Genomic DNA, 19,438 nt, shown 5'->3' with positions numbered 1-19,438 from the left:
TGAGGTACGTAAGGCTTTGGTCCTTGAGACCACCATAGCTAATAGGCTCATTGAGCACCCCTTTGACTGACAATTACTGCTTCATTTCCATCCCAAATAGCATGGGATTTGAAACTTCTAGAATTATATTTCCTCACTTTCTGATGATGTTGCTGAGGGACAAGTTGGGGAAAGCGAAGCATTTTATTTTGCTATTTATAAGAAGCTCTAATTTTATTTAATTTTTAAAAGATTTTATTTATTTCAGACAGATGGAGAGAGGTTGAGAGAGCACACACAGGAGGAGGGGGAACGAGGAGGGAGAAGCAGGCTCCCCACTGAGCAAGGGAGCCTGACCCAGGGCTCCTTCCGAGGACCCTAGGATCATGACCTGAGCCGAAGGCAGATGCTTAACCCACCGAGCCACCCAGGTGCCCCAAGAAGCTCAGTGCTTTGAAAACAAATAATATAGTGGTTTAAGACTCTAGGTTTTGATATCAGACCAGATTTGGATTCCAGGCTCTTGCACTAACTTGCTGATGGTTTAGATGGAGCAAGTCGCCTTTCTTTTCTCACCTGTAAAATGAGGAAGATAGGATCCACCTGCTGCTGTCACAAGGATGCCTTCAGCCCAGGGCATGATCCTGGGGACCCAGGATCAAGTCCCACGTCGGGCTCCCTGCATGGAGCCCGTTTCTCCCTCTGCCTGTGTCTCTCTGTGTGTCTCTCATGAGTAAATAAATAAAATCTTAAAAAAAAAGATATTTGTATAGGATTTAGCACAGTGCCCAGCAACCAAGTGGTCCTAATGTTATAGGTGCTATAATACTAAGGAGGTTCATGTGGCGTTAATGATGATCTTCCACTATTTTCTTCACCACAGAAAATACAGTGACGTCACACTATCAAATGACACACAATTCTCACACCTGACTCCTCATTCTATACTGAATATTCATTGAAAGGCAGGCCCTATGGCAGGTCCTGGGTGAAATGCTCTAAGGCCGCATCCCCCTCCCCTCAAGGGGGCTATGGACGTTTGCAGCCTCCAGATCCATTCAGACCTCACTTCTATCCCTTACAAACAGCTTCTTCACCCTGATTATCTTCAGAGAGAGCATACCCAGCTTTTCCTTGGAAAGTCCTGGTTTTCTTCTCTATTTCAGCCATTTCCACCCTTAGCCCGGCGATTGTGTTTGGTCTCTGACTCACCTCACTTCCAATTTCACTACCCGGCACACTCCCAAGTTGTAGATCTCCTATCACTTTACATTTGTTTCTGGGTCTTAAACGTGTTTCTTCAGTGTGGCCCACAGCAGGGTCTTCATGATTTGGTTGTGTCTTCAAGGGTTGGGTTTGAAGCAGGGTGAATGGATGTGGGATCAGGCGCTTTTGCTTCTGGAACCATGGAACCACAGAGCGCGCCACTCCCAGGGGTGGTACTGACTGGGGGGGGGGGTTCCACCCCCTGCAGCCCTGGTCTCCACACCTGGCCAAAGTTAACTGTACTTAACCGACACGGCCTCCAGCAAGTCATCCTTGTTATGCTGTGTCCTGTGCCATAACGGAAGGGGGCAGATGCTGCTCTCAAGAAGCATCTAATCTAGTGATGAGATTAATGGACCCGAAATTCTGACAACTTGGGCGATGGCACCATGTTTGTTGTGGTCTCTGTTAATCCAGCAATGGCACATGACTGTTTTCATGGAACTATTTGGCATGGGCTTGGCAGAAGGAGAATGGAAGCATCTGGGAAAGCTCTTGAAGGAGCTAGGAACACCAGAAGGCCTATTCCTCAAAAATAGAGCTTTTCCATACACTAATATTGACCAAAGTAGTGGCTGTAGCCCGTCCTTATTGGTGTAGCCGCTGGGTGGAAAGGAAAGCCTCTGGGTTATCTCAAGGCTGTGTGCACATAAGAAGAGAGTCATGTCATGTAGTGAATAAAATTTTTTTTTCAAAAAAGGATTTTATTTATTTATTCATGAGAGACAGACAGAGAGAGAGAGAGAGAGAGAGAGAGGCAGACACACAGGCAGAGGGAGAAGCAGGCTCCCTGTAGGGAGCCCGATGTGGGACTTGATCCCAGGACCTTGGGATCACACCCTGAGCCAAAGGCAGATGCTCAACTGCTGAACCACCCAGGGGCCTGGGAATAAAAGTTTTGATTGAGAAAGAAAATAAACTGTAATTTGGGTTGGGGGATTAGCCTGAATAAGATGGGAGGGTCCTGGGGCAGAGGAAGGACAGTGTAGATGCCCTGGCACATGGCCACAACCCACCTCAAATTCAATCGGGAAGCCAGTGAGTCGGGCAGATCAAAGCGAGTGGCTAGCCAACTAGAGGGACCAGCTGGATGAGTCAGAGGTCACAAAACAGCCTAGTATGGTTGGAAACCACCAGTGATAGAGCCCAAGGTGAGTTAGGCCAGGTGGTGGTGAGAGAGCTAGAAGATTCCACAGGGGCTGGAACTGCAAAGAACCCATGGAGAAGGGATTTTGAAGTAGCAGAATGAACCCAGTCCCATTGGTGATGGTCAAGTGGAGGAGAAGCTGCGGAGGTGAGAGGGTGTGAAAAGGTGAGTCAGGCTGCTGTGGTGACCCTGGGGCGGGGAGGCCCCAGCCACACAGACATGACGGAGACAGGCCACTAGGAAAGCTTACGAGAGACACAGACCTGAGAAGTAACCGAGTGAGGATAGACAGCCCCTTGAGGGAGGCTCTGGGATGATGGGTTGGAGTATTGGCCACTTGAAGTACTGGTGGGACCATCGTGAGACTGGGAGGAGCTAGAGGAGGAGGTAGGATGTTGCTTTGGAGATGGGTGGAGCACAGGAGTTGGAAATTGGAGCTTTTTTTTTTTTTTTTTAAAGATTTATTTATTTATTCATTCATGAGAGAGAGAGAGAGAGAGACAGAGAGAGACAGAGGGAGAAGCAGGCTCCATGCAGGGAGCCCGAAGCGGGACTCGATCCCGGGACTCCAGGACTGTGCCCTGGGCCAAAGGCAGGCGCCAAACCGCTGAGCCACCCAGGGATCCCCCAGAAATTGGAGCTTTCTAAAGAGACTTCAAATTAACCAGTTAGTCCCCATCAGATCTCAGAAGCCAGAGAGAATAAATGACTTAAGCGATAAATTTCATGAGATTACTTTAAACAGTAAAACTGGAAAATCTGGGACGCCTGGGTAGCTCCGGGGTTTAGCGTCTGCCTTCGGCCCAGGGCGTGATCCTGGGGTCCCGGGATCGAGTCCCGCGTAGGGCTTCCTGCATGGAGCCTGCTTCTCTGTCTGCCCGTGTCGCTGCCTCCTCTCTCTGTGTGTGTCTCTCATGAAGAAATAGATAAAATCCCTAAAAAAAAAAAAAAAAAAAAAAAAAAACCTGGAAAATTTAACCTCAAATTAGTTGGCACACTTAGAAAAAAATCTAAATAAAAAATAAAAACAATCAACGGACTGGTCGTTGAGGTCTAAGAAGGAGTATTTAGTTTAGTCTGTGCAAGGCCTGTGTCAGGTTCCGTGGAGAATCAAATGTGAGCAAGACACTCAGCAAATATTTCCTGAGAATCCCGTGCGTGCCAGGCGAAGTGCCCGATATTCCAGGCCTGTGTGTCGATCCCTAAACAAAAGAGGGGAGCTCCGTGGCCTTCACCCCTCTATGATTCAGCAGCAACTCCAGGCTGAAGAGACCACAGCTGCAAGCATAAAGGAGAAAGGAAATACTGCAGGTAACTCGTCTCAAAAGACGGTCACTCATCTAGAACTGCGTGATTCAGGACCAAGAGAACAATTTGAATTCCAGATCCTGTCCCTGGCACAATCTAATTAAGGCTTGCAAGCCAGTCTCCACTACAAAGATCACCTCGTTTAAATTCCCACGGTTGCAGAGAGGACCTCGGGATCACAGATAAGATAAAGGAAGGTTCTGGAGAGCTTTGCTGACCTTTTTCTTTCTTGGCAAGAGGCTTCTGGCTGCTCGAAACCATTCTTTGCTGACACCTCTCTAAGAACACCTCGATTAGTTATAGCACAGAGTAACAGTGTTAAAAGCTGCCCTGCCTCTTGTTGGGTCCACATTCTCCCTCGTGGAGAATCAACCGTTTTAGGTGGTGGAGAGTTTGAGTAGCGTAGGAAGGTATGCAGGTGAGCAAAATAGCTTTGCGTGTGTAGTTCATGAAATACAGCAGCGAATACTCCATAATTTTATTTTTTTTAAAGATTTTATTTATTTATTCACGAGAGACACAGAGACAGAGAGAGGCAGAGACACAGGCAGAGGAAGGAGCAGGCTCCACGCAGGGAGCCCGACGTGGGACTCGATCCCGGGTCTCCAGGATCACACCCTGGGCCGAAGGCGGCGCTAAACTGCTGAGCCACAAGGGCTGCCCAAATACTCCATAATTTTAAAGTTTAAGACAAAGGAATGAATACCTAGTACTTAGATGTTTGGGGTAAAACGCGAACTGCCAGTCTGTAGACGGGGCCCCCTTGACATTGCAGCTGCATTTTCAATACCATCTTGACGTCTGTGGTCGCAGTTGGGGAGTTCTAGATAGTTTAGCTTCCCACCTGAAAATCCTGGGCCTGTGTCTTTCCCAGTGATGACCCCGAGCTCTTTAACACTAGAGGATGTAAATACTGTGTTTTATTTTTAAAGATTTTATTTTTATTTATTCATGAGAGACACACAGAGAGAGGGAGGGAGGCAGAGACACAGGCAGAGGGAGAAGCAGGCTCCATGCAGGGAGCCTGATGTGGGACTCGATCCTGGGACTCGATCCTGGGACTCCAGGATCACACCCTGGGCTGAAGGCGGCGCTAAACCGCTGAGCCACCCGGGCTGCCCAAATACTGTGTTTCAAAGGTGACTTTCAACAGGAAGATAAAGGTTGAGCCTAGAAATGTAAATCCTGGGGCGCCTGGATGGCTCAGTCTGTTGAGCGTCCATCTCTTGATTTCGGTTCAGGTCACGATCTTGGAGTTGCGGGATCGGGCTCAGCGAGGAGTCTGCTTCTCTCTCTCCGCGCACCCCCTGGCCCCCTGCCCTTTCTCAAATAAATAAATCTGAAGGAAGGAAGAGAAAGGAAAGGATGAATGAAAGCAAGCAAGCAAACAATGCAACTCCTGGGCGCCTGACTGGCTCAATTGGTAGAGGCTGGGACTCTTGATCTCTGGGTCATGAGTTCAAGTTCCACTTTGGATGTGGAGATTAAAAAGAAAAATGTAAACCCTTTATTTCCCTTGGGCAGTGGCAGGTATTTGCAGATTCAAGGTAGAGCCCACATCAGGGCTAAACTTTTGGCTGTCTTTCAAGGAAACTATGGGAATGCTGATTGATTAAGGAAGGTCTGCACCCCATCTGCCACCCCACCCCCAGCATACACACCGGGCCGCCACAAGTCCAGTTCTTTCACCCTCAGACACACGCTCTTATCTTCTCTGCCCTCGACTGGGACAGTTTCTAAGCCCTTCCCACCTAGTCCCTCTGTGCTGCTCTCTCTGCCCTCCCTCTAATTAGGGCATAGATACAATCAGGTCACCCTTCTCTGCTTGAACTTCTGTGGCTCCTGTAGCCCTCAGAGTAGCTTTGCGATCCTGCCTGCCTTTGGGCACAGTCTCCGGCCCTCCCTCCTATCTTCCTGTCCTCCTGTCACATTTATCATGGGTTTACTAAGAGCTGCTCACTCTTCTCAAGCTTTGATTGGCTCAGTCTGACCTGGGCCCTATTCCCTGCCCCAGCCCCACTCTAAGAATTACCATGATCAACTGCTTCTATTACTTAAAGACCTAAAAGCTTACCCTACCTTCCCACTTCCTTAATCTTCACCTTCTAGCCAGAATTGATTGATCAACATTTCCTCTTATTCCTGGATTATTATTATTATTATTTTTAAAGATTTTATTTATTTATGAGACACAGAGAGAGAGAGGCAGAGACACAGGCAGAGGGAGAAGCAGGCTCCATGCAGGGAGCCTGACGTGGGACTCGATCCCAGGTCTCTAGGATCACACCATGGGCTGAAGGCGGTGCTAAACTGCTAAGCCATCAGGGCTGCCCTGGATTTTCCTTTTTTTTAAGATTTTATTTATTTGACAGAGAGAACGAGAGAGCACAAGCAAGGAGAGTGGGGACCCCGAGGATCATGACCTGAGCTGAAGGCAGATGCTTACCCACCTGGGCCACCCAGGCTCCCCTTATTCCTGGATTATAATTTTAACCACCCCTCTAGTGTAGTATTATCAAAGTATATCATAGCTTGTTGTGTATTTTGAGAAAAGAAATTATTTTCCCCACTCACCTTGTACATTTTTCTGTGCCTTTTTGAAATAAATCAAGACATAAATAGAATATGAAATCCTTAACTTAAGGGGAGGATTTAGGTCTGACAAGGCTGCCCTTCAAGAGATCTCTTTTAAGTCAACCAAGGAACATATCAGTGAATCGATGGATGGATGTAGGAGGCATCAACTGGAGTGGCTCCTGAGCCAGTACATCTGACTTCTTGCAAATGTGGGGCTGCTACATTCCCTTCCCAAAGTATTATAAATAAATACAGCGGAGATCCACTATTAAAGTTTGCGACTGAGAGGAAGATACAGGGAGAGGACTTGTGTGTTCTTGTGTTTTCCCGTATCAACCAGTAATTAAATCACGAGCATCACTTTCTGCTTCTGAGAGTTCTTCCTTATATTAATAAGTGGTATATTTTCTCTGTTGTCTCTTAAATTGTAAACGTTTTATCTGATCACTATAAATAGAAAAGGGTTAAAAAAAAAAAAAAAAAAAAAAAAGAAAAGGGTTATAAACATGAAGTTATGAAAAGACATTTATTTTACAGATATAAATTAAGGAGCGAGAGTTTCTTATTGTCTGTCTTCCTCTAGAAAACACATTAATGGTTTGGTATTTATATTCTTCTAAATAGTTTTGCTAGGTATATAGTAGCCTACATATTTTTAGTTATAACAATGTGATCATACTATATATTGGGGTTTGAATCTTACTATATCTTGGATATCCTTCATGCATAGAGAGATCTCTCGATAGTTATTGCAAGATTTATTCTTCATTCCTTTATATTTTGGTAGCTTTGCAGTAGTGAAGTCTGTATTTAAACCACACGTCATGGGATGCCTGGGTGGCTCAGTGGTTGAGCGTCTGCCTTTGGCTCAGGTCATGATCCTAGAGTCTTGGGATCGAGTCCCACATCGGGCTCCCCTCGTGGCGCCTGCTTCTGCCTCTGCCTCTATCTCTACCTCTCTCTCTGTGTCTCTCATGAATAAATAAAATCTTTAAAAAAAAACAAAAAAACACCACACGTCTACAGAAGCAGAGAGAGGTGAAGAGCTTAAGGTCAAGGTGCTTGAATATTAGTTTAATTATCTGTCCATGGGGGATCCCTGGGTGGCTCAGCGGTTTAGTGCCTGCCATTAGCTCAGGGCATGATCCTGGAGTCCCAGGATCGGGTCCCACGTCGGGCTTCCTGCATGGAGCCTGCTTCTCCCTCTGCCTGCCTGTCTCTCTCTCTCTCTCTCTCTCTCTCTCTCTCTCTCTCTGTCTGTCTCTCATGAATAAATAAATAAATAAAATCTTTTAAAAAAATAATAAAAATTATCTGTCCATGAAAAACAACGAACATTTCCTGGGGTGGGGAAGGAGTATTCCAGAAAAGTTGGGAGAGGAAGTGGGATGGGCAAAGACAGCGGCCAGTTTTTACCAGAAGTTAGAATCCTGAGCAGGAGTGAAAGGAAGGACCTGGCCCCCCACCCCATTTTCCCACCCAGCTTGGGCTGTGGACTCAACCCAGCACAGCTGCAAACACCTATCTGTGAGTGTCCTAACCAGCTGTTGAGTTTTAAGAGACTCAGAAAATACTGGAACTGGTGGAGTCTCCAGGAGCATCTAGTTTGAGGTGAGGGAGCCTGAGCGCCCATCTGAAAGAATGAGAGGGGGTGAGGGTGGGGAAGGTACTGCTGGGAGGGATTTGGGAAGAGACCATCCCAGAGCTCCAACAGAGCAGCTTCCCCTTCCTCTGTTTCTTTTTTCATTCTAGCTTTTTAATTTTTTTTTAAAGATTTTTATTTATTCATGAGAGACACAGAGAGGGAGAAGCAGGCTCCCTACAGGACCCCAGGATCAAGCCCTGAGCCAAAGGCAGCTGCTCAGCCACGGAGCCACCCAGGCGCCCCTCCTTCCTCCGTTTCTATACTGAGATTCTTATTTTAGTTGAAACAAGCATTGTGTTCCCTCCTCAGAAGTTCTAAATCGTTGACCTCGCCTGAACACTAGAATTTTTAGACATGAAGACAACTAACACGGTAGAGAAATGACCTCTCCCAGTGTCACAGTGAGTGATGGGCAGAGAAGAGTCTTGGAGCCCAGGGCTGCAGGCCCAGCGCCCCTGGGGACTGGGACAAGAGCAGTGACAGTGCTCCCGGAGGTTGGGGGGAGGGGGGCAGACAGCTGGGAGGATGGGAGTAGGAAACCTAGAGAGCAATTGGGTGCAGAAAATGTTAAAGAGCCCGTGCTCTCTAATCACATTGCTTTAAATATAATCAGAGGGCGAGGAAAGTAATTGGAGGCCTAGAGAACCCCTAACCTATGATAAAACAGCGGAATGCCTGGTAAGGCAGGGAAGAGCTGGTGTCTGCCTGGGTGTGGGGGTGGGGTCCTCCCCTGGGGGGGGCTACAGACTCAGAATTTGCAAATGTGCAGTAACCCACCGGGGTAGCTGGCCCAATCTGAGGCACAACAGAAATGCTGAAAATGAACAAGAAAAAGAAAACATAAAGTTTCAGTGTTAACATTTGGTAACAAGCATGATGAATTATGATGATTATTCCTCTGGATCTTTCTCTCTTTTTTTTTTTTTTAATCTAGACAAGATGTGGGATCCCACAGGTTGTCAACTGTACTGTCTGTCTGCTTGTATGACTTTGTGGGTTTTTTTTTTTTTTTTTGGTTTTAAAAGCCATTTGAATTAGAAATTACATCCTGCATACAGGTGTTACTTGAGATTCTTTGGCTTCCTGTCTGTATACGGTCAGAACAGCCAAACTGCTGTCCTAGACTTAAGTGTCACTGAAGACCAAAGCCGTCACCCTACTTAACGTTACATATGCCAGCTGACCCTCGAATTTGTTGAGATGTCACCTGATGAATATTAGCGCCCTGGATCTCTTTTTTTCTCGTAAGAAACTCTGAGACATGCAATCATTTAAATGGACTCTTCCCAGATTTCTGGTATTTAGCTACAAATTCTTCCAAATGTCTGAGACCAAGAGCAACTCTCCCTCTTAAAACTAAAAAAGCAGGTCTGTTCTACAAATGAAAAAAACAGAGGCAAGGAGAAGACCTCAAGGTCACTATATACAAATCGCAGGAGAACCAAGAAATAGCAACCAAGCTTTGCTTTCTGTTTTGTATTTTATCTCTTTCTTCCAGATCCAGTGGAGCTGGCAGGCGGTTGACAAAATGCTGCCTCTTTATTTCTTTGCCCTTGGCAGTTTTCTGACTTTCTATCATAGTCTCTTCCACTAGGACCTTGTGGCTCAGTAAGGTCTTAGGTTAGAAACAAGTAAGGTGTGTGAGGGCCTGAGAAGACTGTCCACAACTCCCTTGTTCACGTAGCTCATGTTCATTGAGCTTGTCTGCTGCGCGCCAGGGATGGTTCCAGGTGCTGAGAATAGAGCAGCGAATCCCCAACGTCCCTGCCTGGAGGAGGGGGCGGGGGGGGGGGGGGAGGAGAAAGAGCAAAACGTGAACAGACACATCATGTCAAGCAAAGCTAAGAGCCATGAAGATAAGGAGGGCCAACCAGAGGGAGAGGCGATCCTGGGGGACCAGGAGGGTTGGGGAGGCCCCTCTGCGGAGGTTACTGTGGAGCAGAGACCCGGATGGGGCGAGGAAGCCAAGGCCTGTGAATTTCTGGGCTGCCTTTCTCAGCCTCCCCTAAGTGTGATCTGCAAGCAATGAATATTCCACCGGGCTGAAACAAAAGGATGCTAGTGGGGGGCCTTGCTCCCCATCCTGCCCGAGTTCACCCTTGACAATAGCAATGCCTTTCAGGCCAGAGGAGAAGTCTGTTGCATTTAGATTGAACGTTAGTGGGGAGCTTTTAACTCTCTCCAAAGCGCTTCATCACTAAAAACACCGACAATAGGCCATAAAGCTGACAGTACCTGTTGAAATTGTAAAAAAAAAAAAAAAAAACGTATTTACAAGGAACCGCCTTAGAGGAAGCACAGTCACAATGGCTGACATTTAATACTGATAAGTGTCGCTAGGGTTTGTAGTTTGGGAGGCTTCTGTGGCCCTGGCTAATGTGTAGCTCTCCTTTAAAAGCTGTTTCTAGAAGGATCCACCTGGCTCAAAGCACCGGTCCACTGATCCTCCCTTTATCATAATGATACAGTAGTTTAGGGGTTTGATTGAAGCCACTAAGTGCACCTTTGTCCTCTAGGTACCGTTGCCTGATGACTCCCCCCGGGGAAGCCCAGAGTGAGAGAGGCAAAAGGAAACCTGCCCTAGACCCTCATGGTTCATTTCACTGGTCCCCTTGCGAGCACCCCCCGCCCGCCCACCCTCCCGTGAGTCCCCCCACAATCGGGAGGCCGGAGGGGGCTCTAGCGTTGGAACTGGGCAGGATCAGTCTTCCAAACTGGAAATCCCTGTCGGCCAACAGAGAGTCCATTTGAATTACAAATCCCGTTGTTTGGATCAGTGTTTCCAAATTAGTCTACCAGCAGAGCCACAAATTTTTGTCTCCAACCCTGGAAAACAATAGGTTTTAAAAAAAAAAAAAAAAGAAAGAAAAAGAAAAAGGACAAAAAGGAGCTTCTCTTCGGCTGCCGTGCTTTAAGGCAGAGATAACCGGGACTGGCCACAGTTAAACACCCGACTGCTCCATTTATGGCGACCTGTCTGCGCATTTTCAAGTCGCAGTGACAGGGAGCTATTGGGTTCTATGTGGTAGAAACATATTGCAAGGAATCCTGATGGTTGGAGGATTTTTTTTTTTTACCTTACAGAAAAGGTAGGATCCCTAAGGAGCCGATGATCATGTCAAGTTGTGTTTGTGTAATAATAGCACCTTGTAAACTGACCAAAGTCTGAAATACTTAAATATGGCATCTTTTTCTCCCCCCTCCCTTGGCTCCTGTAGGAATTGAACCCTGGTTCAGAAGTGACGCATCCACACCCCAGGTGCTGAGGCTCCCCATCCCTCACCTCTCTTGGCTTGCTGTGAGGCCTTGGTTTTGCCTGTTTTTTGGCCCTTTCTGTAAGACAACGAACGCCAAACTTCCCTTTTTTCTGGGCGTCCTCTAGAAATTAGCTCCAAGACGGGGTTAGAGTAAGTCTCAGGCACGTTCTGGCGTCTGGATAACGATACTCACTTAACCCGTTTCCAGAAATCTCTTCTTCACGGGGTCGATTAAGCGTAGCCCATGACCCCGGCCCCTTGTCTTTTCGCTGTTATTTGCCGATAAAAATAAATGCCCTGCGCTAAGCGGCCGGGCTCCCTGCGAAGTGCAAGAGGAGGCCCTAGGAGGGGGATTCATATGTTGATGAGCCCTCGGGAGTGAGAACTGGGCTCAACGTGCCATTTGCTGACCTCGTGTTTGTGGGGCTCAGTGGGGAGGGTTTCCTCGGGGGGTGGCCTTGCACGAGTCTCCGCGCGTTTCGTGGCCGAGCTGCACCTGCGGGGGGGGGGGGGCACATAGGCGTCCCGGGGTCCCCGCCGCGGCCCTCGCGGCTCCTGGGTGGAGCGGGGCCGAGGTAAGGCTGGGGCTGGGGCTCGGGCTGGGGCTGGGGCTGGGGCTGGGGCTGCGGGCGACCCCTCCGGGGACCGTGCCTGGGCGGCGAGGGCGCCGGCAGGAGGCGGAACGGTTACTTTTCTGTTTTTTATTTATTTTTTTTTAATTAGAGGCAGAGAGGCAGAGGGAGACGCAGGCTGCACGCGGGGAGCCCGACGCGGGCCTCGATCCCGGGTCCCAGGGTCACGCCCCGGGCTGCAGGCGGCGCTGAGCCGCGGAGCCCCCGGGCCGCCCCAGACCGTCACTTTTTTGAGCTCGGGCTCCGGTTAGTTTTGAAGATCGCCGGCCCCGGCGCGGAGGCGGACGCGGGTTTGCTGGTGGTGGTTTTTTTTATTTTTTTATTTTTTTATTTTTTCTCCGCTCCCCCGGTGGAGGATTCCGGAGAAACGCGGAGCCGGGGCGCGGGGGTGCGGTGGCCCCGAGGCGGGGGCGGCCGGAGCCCAGGGACGCGGAGCCGGGCCCCCCGCGGCCGGTTAGGGAGCTGCAGCCGGGAGGGTCGCCGCGAGCGCCGAAAGGGGGCGGGGCGGGGGCGGGGGGCGGGGCGGGGCGGGGACCCACGGGGGCCTGCGCCCGCCGCCCCCGCCCCTCCGCCCCGCCGGTCGGCTCCGGAAGCGGGTGGGTGACGGCGACCCGCGGGGCACCCGGTCCTGCCTGTCTGGGAGGCCCCGCGGCCGCGGGGGGGGAGCCGCGGGCCGGCCCCGGGCTGGACGCCCAGGGCTGCGGGGCTGCTCCGCGCGGCGTCGGCTGCAGGTGGGTGCGGGGTCCGGGCGCCCTTGGAGACGGGGGAGGGTGTCTGGGCGCCCCTGGGGAGGGGGGGGGTGTCCGGGCGCCCCTGGGGACGGGGCTGCTCCGCGCGGCGTCGGCTGCAGGTGGGCGCGGGGTCCGGGCGCCCCCTTGGGACGGGGAGGGGTGTCCGGGCGCCCCTGGGGACGGGGCTGGGTGCTCTGCGGGGGCGTCGGCTGCAGGTGGGTGCGGGGTCCGGGCGCCCCTGGGGACGGGGGGTCCGGGCGCCCCTGGGGACGGGGCTGGGTGCTCCGCGCGGCGTTCGCTGCAGGTGGGTGCGGGGTCCGGGCGCCCTTGGAGACGGGGGGGGGGTGTCTGGGCGCCCCTGGGGAGGGGGGGGTGTCCGGGCGCCCCTGGGGACGGGAGGCTGCTCCGCGCGGCGTCGGCTGCAGGTGGGCGTGGGGTCCGGGCGCCCCCTTGGGACGGGGAGGGGTGTCCGGGCGCCCCTGGGGACGGGGCTGGGTGCTCCGCGCGGCGTTCGCTGCAGGTGGGTGCGGGGTCCGGGCGCCCCCGGGGACGGGGCTGGGTGCTCCGCGCGGCGTTCGCTGCAGGTGGGTGCGGGGGTCCGGGCGCCCCCCTGGGGACCGAGAGGGGTCCGGACGCCCCTGGGGACGGGGTGATGCTCCGCGAGCCTCGCGTCTGCGCCCAGGGGTCGCCCCAGCTGCGGGTCTGGGGGGCCGGGGGTCGGGGGTCGGGGCGCCCCCTCGCGGCCGGGCTGCACCTGCCGCGCCCCGAAGGAGGGTGACCTCGTTCCGCCCCGCGCCCCCTCCGCTGAGCGCCCGGGGCCCGCACGTCGGCCCGGCCCGGAGCAGCAGCCCGGGTGTGCAGTTTGCTTTTACAGCGCGAGCCTCGGGACTTCTCAGAGCGTCTCTTGAAGTGTTTTCTCTGGAAACGAGTCTGCAGTGAGCGAGTCACAAAGAGCAGTGCTGTTGGGGGCCAGCAGGTGACGGGTGAAACCTGAGGCCGCGCGTGCCCGAGTCGTTCAGAGACCAGCGGGAGGCCGCCTGGAGCGCGGGGTGCGGCAGTATCTGCGCCCCCCCCCCCCCGTTATGGAAAATAACGGGTTCATTAGCGCGGTGCCCAGGGTGCGGTTCGGGTTTTGTCCGTGTAGACCGGTTTGCAGCCAGAACACCCGACCCCAGAAGCGCCGCTCCTGGCAGAGGACCATGCTTTGTCATCACGTTTCCTCCTTTTGTTAAGCGCTCTGTCTCACTGTCGTGGGACGTTTTTGTGCATGAAATCGGAATGCTTGGAAGCCCCCCCCCCCCCCCCCCAGAGTCCCACATTTCCTCCTGGAAAAAAACCAAGAGCTTCTTGGCACTTGGATGGTACCCGACAGGCCACTCAGCTGTTGGAAAGTGGACAGGCTGGATGGAGGTTTACCTGCAAAATAGAGAAAATGCCTCATGCCACTAACTGCTGGTAAATGTTAGTAAAGGGATGTCTGGCCAGGCAAGGTGTTTGGGTACCTTCAGGATGCTCTTAGTTCCCCGCTGCCTCCGCGGTTCATCTCAATGTAAATAAAATCGAGTTGGGCCCTGAGCCTCTGTCTTCAGCAGAGGTAGGCCCTGAGCGCTCTCTGAGTGGCTGTGAGAACTTTGAACAGACAACAGTTTAGGGGCTCTGCTGTGAACCCAAACCTTGGTTATCATAGTTTTGATACCCACAGCGATTACTGGTCTCTGGCTTTTGGAAACCATCTCCATGAACAAGAGAATACCCGTGTCCGTAGGCTCGTACATCCCGTGGGTTGCGGAGAATGGCCGTGTTCCAGGTTTTTGCACGGCCACGTAAGTTTGCTGTTAAACCTCCTTCACCTGCATATTTAGCCTGACCGAGAGTAGCTCCTGAATGGGAATGTGCGATCTGCATCCTCTGTGTGCTAAGGCCTTGTTAACAAGCAGTTTAACAAAGAAGCTGTTAAGCAGTTGGTGGCCTGTAGGATGACACTTAGCAGCAGGGGACACCTAGGGAATGTTAGCCCAAGTGACTTCACAAATCAGTATCTGCTCTGGGTTTTGGTGATCAAAGGATTTCTAACTTCCCTGGGCATGTTCACACAAGAAATACCTTCTCCTAGGGATCCTGCAGTGCCGTGGTAATCTTCACATAGGAACTAGAGTGGAATTTGGGGAAAAAGTATTTGTTGTAATTAGGGGTATGACCTTAGACTTCATATTCAATGGCAGACGCTGAAAATTATCCTGTTTTCTGTTTGCCAGATTTTGATTTGACTTGGTGACTGGGTCCAAGAAAATGATTAATAATAGGAACCATACCAGAACTGATGCAGTTTTATAACCTCTGCATGTATGTCTCTGATTGAACTCCTTCTCCTCAACCCCCTCAAATCCCCACTCTCCTCTGACCCGCCCATGTAGTATTTCCATTTTATTTTATTTTTTTTTAAAGATTTTATTTATATATTTATGGGAGACACGGAGAGAGAGAGGCAGAGACACAGGCAGAGGGAGAAGCAGGCTCCTCGCAGGAAGCCTGATGTGGGACTTGATCCCACATCCCAGGATCACGTCCTGAGCCAAAGGCAGATGCTCAACCGCTGAGCCACTCAGGCATCCCAGTATTTCCATTCTAGTACATCGTCTTGCAGTCACCTATCTTTGACCCCATTTCTTGTGGGTTCCTTTTACTTTATCTCCCCAAGCCACCGTGTTTAAGCTCTCTTAGTGACGGTGGGCTAATAGGCCTCTCCCAGGTTCCTGTGCTCTTTCCTGACCATCACTGTATATTAATTTTAAGACTGATGGTGGCACTCTGCTCACATGCCTTTTTTCTTTTCCTGTTGCCTTGAGAGTTAAGCACGAAGTCTTCTGCTTGATTCGTCTTAATTCTTAAAAATGTCATTTGGTGTTACCATTGCCATCTACTGTTGCTTCTGTCTTCCAGCGAAACTCTTGACTCTTCACTGACTCTGGACCTTCACATACTGTGCTGACTTATTAAGCTTTTGGGGGAAAAATAATAAAGGCTCATTTATGTACATGTCAAGGTCAATCAAAATAGTAATCCTTAGCTGTCCTGGATGCAGCATATAGCACAATAGAAAATAAATGATTCTCAAATGACTAAAATAGCACAGCAGAATAATAAAGCTCCTTTGAGTTTGCATAACACCTTCACATATTGTGTTATCTTATTTCGCCAGTGATTACTGTGCTCACAGAAGGAATGTGTAAGCCCTTGTTCATAGCATAATGACTCTGTATACTTTTAGGTGAATTTTTTTCAAATTGTAGTTGTCTAATTTATGGAAGGTTGAAAGCAACAAATTAAAAAAAAAAGATTTGGAGGTTGTTGGTTGTGGGCAAAGAAAAAAGGCTACTTCCTTAATAAGAGACTTAAAGCAGCAGGAATTCAAAATTCTATCATGACAGCAGGGAGGGAAAAACTATAAAAGGTTTGTCAACCATCTTAAAACTAGGAGTCTGGGGCCACGTGATTCTAGACATCGGCTCTACGCTGTGAGAGAGCCCTAAAACTTACTTTCTAGTTGGGGAACTGGGTTCCCAGGTATCGCCCAGCTGGGTGGCTGGATTAGATTCCTGATGCCAGTGTTCTTTCTACTGTTCATTTTCTGCTAAGAATGCAAGGCTAAACCACGTATAGTAGACACACACACCACCAGGCAAGAAAGCAAGGAACTGTATAATGGAATTTGGAAGCCCTCTTATCATGGTGTATACGTTTTTATTTTTTAAGTTCTAGCTTTTAACGGGATAAAATCAGTTGCCTCTTTTTGGTATTTCCTAGAACCACTCAGTAATGGCCTTTAAATATAGGGATGAGTGAATGGATGGAGTAAATGAATCCGGAGAGTAAATTCCATGAGGGACCCCTCTTTACATCACTGTGTTGGATGAATGGGGCCGTACTCTGATTTGGGGGACAAAGGCCAACTTAGAGCCAGTCATAGATTGGGGTCTCCCAATTGTTCCTCTACTGAAGACACCTGGAAATGCCCTGCCCTGCTCTGTATGCATGCTGTGCGTCTATGGGTGGATGCATGCGTGGTATTGGAGATTTTAGGTAGGGACTGGTTAGAAGCTGATTCTAAGGGAGCCTAGGAATGGAGGCTAATAGTTTGCCCTTCAGGAGGCTGGAGAACCTCCTGAACTCAAGATAAAATTCACATGCCAACCTTCAGTTTTGTTATTAACAATAGTTCTTGTTCTGGATGTTGCTGGTCAGCTTCAAGAAAATCTCAGTAATTAACGGTGGAAATAATGATGCCAAATGACATGTGTCAATGGTAACTTTCTTTATATTCATGTAATTCCTTTTTTCAAAAGTTTCGCATATTTAGACCACCTTTTGAAGGAAAATAGTTGCAGTCAAGAGTAAGGCCTCGTGATGTTTGGGGACTTGTGAAAGGTATGAAGCCTTCCGGGCTGAGTTTACTGAATGCCGAAGCCCCCAATCCTCTTGCCTAAGTATTGCTCTATCCCTTGGGTCAGATGTTCTCCTGACAATTATATGATGATTGAGAAGTCCTACATCTGTGAGCTGTTTGTCTTTGACTCTTTTTTAAATGGTGAGAAGTAGCTATTTAACTATTTGGAAGGAAAAAGGGAGAAAGGGGAGAAAGGAGGGAAATGAAACCCTTCCACCTTCTGTCGCATGGCTTGCGTGGAGCACCGCCTGGCAATCGTTGTCTTTATAAGAAAAAGGTATATCCTGTCTCTCTACCCAGCCTCGGGCTGCTTCCTCCCCTCCCTCACATCCATGCTCTTTTCATCTGTCATTCGCTTCTCTCCTTGATTCTTCTAATAGGCTTTTAGTCTCCTCTTCAAAGTGGTATCTGCAAGTAACCCCTCGCCTGCTCTAGTTTAATTCACATACCTGTTCGCTGTGCTGACCTCGATGACCCCTTTGGCAGTGCTCTTAGCTCTTAAGGTGTTGCTTCCTTAAGAGTCAGACTCTGAAACCTGAACAAACCCATTCTTGAAAACTGTTTTCCTCTTTTTTCCCCGCACAATGAGACTGACTTACCTGTAGAATTATAGAGAGACCTTGGAGAGGTGTCTGCTGATATATTCCCCCCAACAGGGGAAACCTAGCACAGGATTGGTTAATGCATACTTGCCATTCACTTATGATAAAGTTCATTCAGTTAATTACAGCATTTCGACATCAGGACAATAGGCCTGCCTCACAATAATCCCAGAATACTAGCTATTTTGGCTTTTTATTCTGTTTGTCTCAAGCATCTAACATGATGTCTTGCCCAAAGTTGTTGTTTTTTTTTAAAGTAAACATTTAAAAAAATATATCATGTTTAATTTAGCTGTGGTTGGGTAAGAGAATGTAAAAAATACACACTCCCAGATGGTTCCCACAAAAGTGTGTATAGAGTTTGTGATAATGACGATGATGATGATAAACCAGATGAGGCAAGATGTAAACAACTGATGAATCTGGGTAAAGGCTAGATAGGAGTTCCTTTCTCTTTCACCTCTTCTGAAGTTTGAAACTACATCAACATAAAAATTTACAAAAATAAATACAAAATTAATGAAGGACAGGGCACAGGACAAGTGTGGTTCTGCCAAAAAAAAAAAGAAATCTTGAGAAACTATCATAATCCCAGCTTCCAATAGTTCTATTCCCATTAAAATGCAACTCATTTGTCGACCTGATTTGTGTCCCTGTTTCACACGACCTACCTAAAGTGACAACACTTGGAAATGAAATTCATGAAATTTTTCTATTAGATCCAATCACGCGTGGTTTCATGTTTGGTCTAAAAGGTGGTATTTTGGCAGATGAGACATAACAGCATTTACATGTCATCAGAAAGACCCTGCATCATGACTCAGAGCATAAGTCATGGCCAGGCTCCCCTCTTTCTTTGTCAAACCCCATCGAGTGATGTAAATGCCTACAGGAACAGATCTATGTGAGATCGTATTTATCATTTTTATGACTTTAATGTTTTAGAAATGCAAGAACCATGCTCAGCAGTCAACTGCTTTCATATGACGCAGTATGAGACAGTGATCTACTTCAGAATATAAGGGTCTACTAACAAGGTAATTTTTTAAAAAAGAAAAGAAAAATCCATATTCAAATTTGTGTGTTATCAAGTAAAAAAAAAGTAGCTGGTGGTGATGTGGTGTCTCCTACCACACCTGGTTAGTGGAGGTCATGCTATGGGACTTTCATTTTTTTAATGTTTATTTTTTGTCATCTCTGAGACCTTGCTAAGGAATGTGATGTTTTGTCATTTGAAGTTATCTTTTTTTTTTTTTTTAGAGTTTATTTATTTGTGAGAGAGAGGCAGAGGGAGAAGCAGGACTCGATCCCCAGGAGTCCGCAGTCACACCCTGAGCCAAAGGCGGACACTCAACCACTGAGCCATCCAGGCATCTCTCATCTTCTGCTAAAAAGCAAAAAAGAGGCTTTGTCCAGAGAAAAACTCTGAATCAACAGTTCATGAGGCTGTTGAATTGTTATAATCCTTTTTGTGCGCTCTCCTTGCAGCACCTGCTCTGGGCAGAGTGGCCTGTCTCCCTGCAGTGTGTCACTTGTCACTTGTCGGGGCTGTGGTGCAGTAGCCTGACTGGCCAGAGAAAAGGAACTGGCTCAGTCAGATTCCACCTCTAGGAGGCAGTGGGAGGTTAGGGGCTTAGGCTCACAGGCCCAGTTCCGAGGCCCCTGCTCATTAACTAACTGACCTTTGGGCAGTTGTCCTGTGGCAGGTGGTTCGGAGGCTCAGTTTCCCCCTCTGTGAGTGGGGATACACCCTTTTGGGGGTACTTGATGGGGGGATTAAGTGTCATAACCCTAATCATCCCAGGCGAGGCACAGAGAAATGTTAGCTGTCAGAATGCCAGCAGATAAAA

At 49.0% G+C, this 19,438-nt stretch overlaps 1 protein-coding gene across 7 annotated transcripts in view; it reads left to right on the top strand.

Moving 5' to 3' along the window:
• Positions 1 to 19,438, top strand: part of PRICKLE1 (prickle planar cell polarity protein 1) — a 112,494-nt gene that overhangs the window by 79,594 nt on the left and 13,462 nt on the right. For 2 of the 7 annotated variants that reach the window (XM_041736227.1, XM_041736225.1), the window contains exon 1: positions 12,371 to 12,542. The exons of 4 other annotated variants lie outside the window; for them this stretch is intronic. The gene's annotated coding sequence lies outside the window, so the exon portion shown is untranslated. Of the gene's footprint in view, positions 1 to 12,370; positions 12,543 to 18,604; positions 18,626 to 19,438 lie in introns of those variants that run through there. One more of the 7 variants, XM_041736229.1, reaches the window with a different exon arrangement.

This window comes from Vulpes lagopus, chromosome 21 (genome assembly GCF_018345385.1).
Source record: "Vulpes lagopus strain Blue_001 chromosome 21, ASM1834538v1, whole genome shotgun sequence".
Taxonomy (NCBI): Eukaryota; Metazoa; Chordata; class Mammalia; order Carnivora; family Canidae; genus Vulpes; species Vulpes lagopus.
The sequence above is the reverse complement of the archived record's forward strand: the minus strand, read 5'-3'. Positions and strand labels throughout refer to the sequence as shown.